This window comes from Choloepus didactylus, chromosome 6 (assembly GCF_015220235.1).
Source record: "Choloepus didactylus isolate mChoDid1 chromosome 6, mChoDid1.pri, whole genome shotgun sequence".
NCBI classification, from domain to species: Eukaryota; Metazoa; Chordata; class Mammalia; order Pilosa; family Megalonychidae; genus Choloepus; species Choloepus didactylus.
Genome location: NC_051312.1, coordinates 20,312,222 through 20,317,818, shown reverse-complemented (window position 1 = coordinate 20,317,818; position 5,597 = coordinate 20,312,222). Strand labels below are relative to the sequence as shown.

The window sequence follows — 5,597 nt, the reverse complement described above, 5'->3', positions numbered from 1 at the left end:
TTTTTTACACAACTTTTCTGTAAACCTACAACTTCTCTAATTTTAAAAAAAACTATATTAAAAAAACAATAGAGGAAGGGTTGTTGACAGAATATGACAGAATATGACTCCCGAGGAAGAATCTGGACATGACATCATGAGATTGAGAACATCTTCTTGACCAGAAAGGAGAAGCAAAATGAAACAAAATAAAGTTTCAGTGCCTGAGAGATTTCAAATGGAGTCAAGAGGTCATTTGTGTAGGCACTCTTACGCATTATATAGAAGACCCATTTTAGGTTTTAATGTACTGGAATAGCTAGAACTAAATAACTGAAAGTATCAAAAAAAAAAAAAAAAAAAAAAAAAAAGGAAGGGGTTTCTGGAAAGAACACTCTGGTCTGTGTTCACTCAGAACCCAGCCCACAGGAGAAACCCACAGCAACACATGTAGGGTTGCCACTTTCACCACACAGCAAGTATAAATGCAAGGTGCCTAGCTAAATTTGAATTTCAATAAACAGTAAGCAATTTTGACTAAAAGTATCACATTCAATATTTAGGAAATCTTTACATTAAAAAATTGTATAGTAAATCTAAAGTTCATATTTAACTGAGTATCCTATAAATCATCTAGTAAATCTAAAATAAGGTTTCCAAATGTTTCCTAGTGCAATATTAACCCAAAAGATGAAGGAGAAAGGGAATTGAAAATCTTTTGAGAAATGGTTCTTGTTGACTGGGGAGAGCCATGAAACTATCATCACACTTAAGAATATCTCAGGGAAAATTCTTCTCTAACCCTACTAATGTAAACAGCTTGGAGCAGGACTAAAGCAGTAAATAGCCGAGAAAAATTTTAAGTTGTTTAAACAGTACAAAATCATATTTGTCTATTAATTGATGCAAGTAGGGATATTGTTTAACATGGTAGGGAGAGTGTGTTCATCTAAGTTTCTTAAAATCACACATAATAGAAGTCAGTCTTATTCTCTGAAAATATTGTAAATTTTGAATATGAATCCATGAATAACTGTAGCTGCTTATGCAGGAATTTCAAAGCAATAAAATAGGAAAAAAATGGAGAGCAATAAACTCAACTGTGAATGTTTGCCATAAAAATCCAAGTCAAAAAAGTAAACAGAAACTTAAGAATATTTTAATTTTGAGACATTACAAAGATCTTCCATCCTTTTTTGGACAAACCTAGACATTGGCAGCCATGACACATGGAAATGTCACTGATGTGACTGAATTCTTTCTTCTGGGATTTGGTGCCCAACACAGGTTTCAGCATATCCTCTTCATTGTATTTCTACTGATCATTGTTATCTCCATGGTGTGTAATATTGGAATGATCCTCCTCATCAAAGTGGATTCCAGACTTCAAATACCCATGTACTTTTTCCTACAACATTTGACATTTGTTGATATCTGTTACACCTCCTCTATCACTCCCAAGATGTTGCAAAACCTCATATCAGAAAATAAATCAATTTCCTTTGTGGGATGTGTAACGCAAACATGGGTTTATGGGACATTTAGCATGAATGATGTTACCTCCTGGCTGCTATGGCAGTGGACCATTATGTAGCCATCTGTAAACCACTTCACTATTCCACAGTCATGTCCCATACAGTATTTATCCAATTCATAACTGGTTCATATGTAATTGGCTCAATAAAAGCCTCTGTACACACAGGTTTATTATTTTCACTCTCCTTTTGCAAGTTCTACATCATTAATCACTTTTTTTGTGATGCTCCCCCAATTCTAGCCCTTTCGTGCTCTGACATTGCCATCAACATCATGCTACTTGTCTTTGTGGGATTTAACTTGACATTCACTATGTTGGCTGTCATCTTCTCTTAAATATATATCCTATCTGCCATCTTAAAAATGCCTTCTACTGCAGGGAGGAAAAAGGCCTTCACCACATGTGCCTCCCACCTGACAGCAGTCACCATTTTCTATGGCACCCTCTTTTACATGTACTTACAGCCTCGTTCTAATAATTCCCAAAACAACATGAGAGTTGCCTCCATATTTTATGAAATTTTGATTCCCATATTGAACCCCCTGATCTATAGCTTGAGAAATGAGGAAGTAAAAGGAGCTCCAAAAGGAATAGGGAAGAAGTTCTTCTAGACTGAACCCATATCATTACAATTCAGCAACTCAAAACAACCAATATATATGAATTCGTAAGATTTAATGTTTCAGAAATTGACACTATGTTCTCCTCTTAGATCAGTGATACTTCTTGCAAAATAAAGATATCAGAATGTGGAAATAATGTAAACATCTCTTGGAACTAATTTACCCCAGGACAAGGATGAGAAACATATCTGAAACTACCTGTGGAGAAGAGCTTTATCAAGTCTATCTAAATTTAGAGAGCATACACAAGTTTTGCAAATTATTTAATATATTGAATAATTTCAAATATATTCTTAAAAAATACAAACACTCTTATTTGTACATAATAGATAGTTAACAAAATGAAATAATGAATATTTAAATTTCATTACTATCAATTAATTACAACTTCTTTTAATTATCTGCAATGAAGCTCTTCTAAATTCACTTATAATTTTACACAAACCTAAATGTAAAATAAATTACTTTAAAAAATGTCTTATGACTCTATTTTCTACACAATATGCCCATGTTAGCATTTCCTAACACTTGAAAACACTGAGTTCTCTCATTACTTACCATCTTTAATCTGAATCTATCTCTTTCTTGTTTAGGGAAAGGGAAGTGGTGAAACAATTTTCATATTCTTTCTCTAATATAGAGTCCAGAATGTAGATGGATCTAAGTACTGAATGATGGTCATCCATTTATGAGATACATACCAATCATTCTAATTCAGAAAGAGTACACTGCCAAAAGAGAGGCCATGAGTCCTCTAAATCAGGAAGATAAAGCTTTGACAAGTAGTTTGAAGGGAGGCAATAGAAAACCCAACTAAATATTATAGATGTCACACTGACCGGTTGAAAGAACTAGTTTCCCTTCAACATAACACCAAGTAGACAAATGAACTAACAAAAAATTTACTGATAATAACAATATGAGCAGAATTCAGCAAGAGAAAAAGAAACATTTTTCTATATTATATCCCCCATAAATTCTAAGAGAAGAGAAAAAATAATCTGAAATCAATATAGAATTTTCTCCAAACAAGATCCTTTAAAAGAAAGGGCCTTCAAGGCCAGGATAGGTCCAACTATCTTCAAAGTCTAACATTGCCAACTACATTTCCATTCCTAATGATAGGTGCAAGGAAATACAGCAAGTGCAGTTCTGAACTTTCCAGACACTGCTGGATGGTCATCAGAAAAGTAGAATGAATATGGACCCTAGGAGAAAAGTTGTGCTCCATTTAAGAATAACTTTTCTTCATGAAAGAGTAAAAATATCCAATGTCAAACATGGGAATGGGATCACATAGTACTTTTCTCAATAATGTTTAAAGGAAATCCCAAGGAAATGGCTGCCCAACAAATAGACAAAAGTGGCAGCACCTGTGAGGCTTATTTGAAGGTAGAATCAGCTGTGATAGTTTCTGGCTTGAGATTCATTATGGATTGCTAGCATACATTAAAGAAAAAGTCCTACTTTCTACCACTGTAAAATAGGAATATTTTACATTCGTATAATATTTTATGATCCTATTATATTTCAGGAATCATCAGTTATATGTTTAGACTATTTGGGTCCTGAGGAAGGAAGGAGAATATAGACCAAGTGTGATTGAATCATTTCTTCATTCATTCATTTATTTAGTGTAGCTTCAAATATAAACTGACAGCCCCCTGTATATCCATTGGAGACCTGTAATTAAAATAGACATTATGGCTAAGAAGAGACTAAAGACACACCTGAGTTCTTGTTCCAAAAATAACCTCTATTTCCCAAGAAAAGAATTATGGTATAGGAATCATTTATAGACCTGAATAGCAGACAGAAGCTTGTGACAACAAACTGAAAAGGTAGCTGGAGTGCAAGGCAGGATGAAGATTATGAATATATCTATGAAGCAGAAGCATAAAGCACTATCATTAATACAGAGTCTTCCTAAAATGTAGTAGCCCTTAAATCATTCTCTGGTCTTTGGTGGCAGATACTGTGAAAACTGCCTTTCAACATCCTTTCTACCCTTCTTCTTATTGGCAAAATTGAAAGTTCAGAACTGCGTTTGCTGTATGTCCTTGCACCTATCACTAGGGATGAAAATCAGATTTACTCATGGGAGAACTGGAAAAATAGAAGTGAGCCAAATGCTTTCTCCTTTCTTCCAGCAAAATACTAGAGAAGTGAGTGGTTAGATGTGGTTCCATCGCCAGACTGGGGGTTCCAAGGTCTACTCATCGGCTACAGAAAACAAGAGGCAGATTCCTGACCTCTGAATCCCAGCAACTTTGATGTGTTCCTGATGACTATTCTTCCATCCACTGCAAGTGTTTTTCAATTTAAAATCCTCTTTATTAAATCTTTTTCTGCTTGAAATACCATGTATGTATACCTTTCCTTGAATTAAACATTGACACATACACACACCATGCCAAATATCTGGATACTTTCTGCCCTGAATGACCCAGAAAGTTTCAGGAAATAACAAACAATAAGGAAATAAGCAGAAGAACTCCAAAGGTCTCAGGATTAATGGTCACTGGGTTTAAAGAGGCTTGAAGTAGACAGCCAGTTAAGAAGACCCAAAACATCAACTTTGTAGCCCATTGCTACTCTTACTGAGTTTTAGCCTCAGTAGATATTTAGCAAACAATACACAATAGAAGAAATCACATGAACAGTGTCCATTTACCCAAATATGAAATTGTACTGACTGCAACAATATCACCTGGGGAATTTTTTAAAGAATGGATCTCTGATTGTAGTTCCTAGAGATCTGGAATCTGAACATCTAAAGTGAGGAATTTTTTAAAGTTTCCCAGGAGACTCTCACAATAAGTTTGTAAAGCCACTGGCTCTACCATGTCATACATGAAAATACCCAAAAAGAAACTTCCTAACTATGGTTTCAATTTTAGATAGTAGATATGAAATTACTTTTAGGTCTTGAAATTCCTATACTATGAAAGACACACAATTCTTTGTAGGCATAACTAGGTTTTAAAACCAGTATACAACAAGTTTGAGAAAACTTCAACCATTTACTGGGTAGCTTGAAATTTGGGGACCAAAACAAGTCTCTGAAGAAAGTCCAAGCTGTACTATGAGAGCAACTTCCACATTGGCCTTAATTTTCCACAGATTGCATAGGGTGAGAGTAAGTGTATTAGAAAAACAACATGCTGTGTCATTGGCAAGCTGAAAGAGAAGACTTTTCCTGAAACTTCTAGAGCACTAGAGCAGGAGCTGCCAAAGCTTTTCTATAACAGGACATACAAGTGGATTAGAAATTTAAATTTTGAAAAAAAACATTTAAACTCTAGCCTCACACCTCTAAATAAGAGAAGTTTCAAATCTAAGGATAAAAAAAACAAGATAAAATCAATCATGCTAAGAATTTTTATTATTAAAATATGTTTGCAACACTGATGACTAATGTAGGATTCATAAAACAAAATATCAAAAACACACACAAT

At 34.4% G+C, this 5,597-nt stretch overlaps 1 pseudogene; it reads left to right on the top strand.

The window, feature by feature from the left end:
- The first annotated feature begins 1,201 nt into the window (after window positions 1–1,201).
- On the top strand, window positions 1,202–2,127 carry LOC119538711 (annotated as a pseudogene).
- Window positions 2,128–5,597: the final 3,470 nt, after the last annotated feature.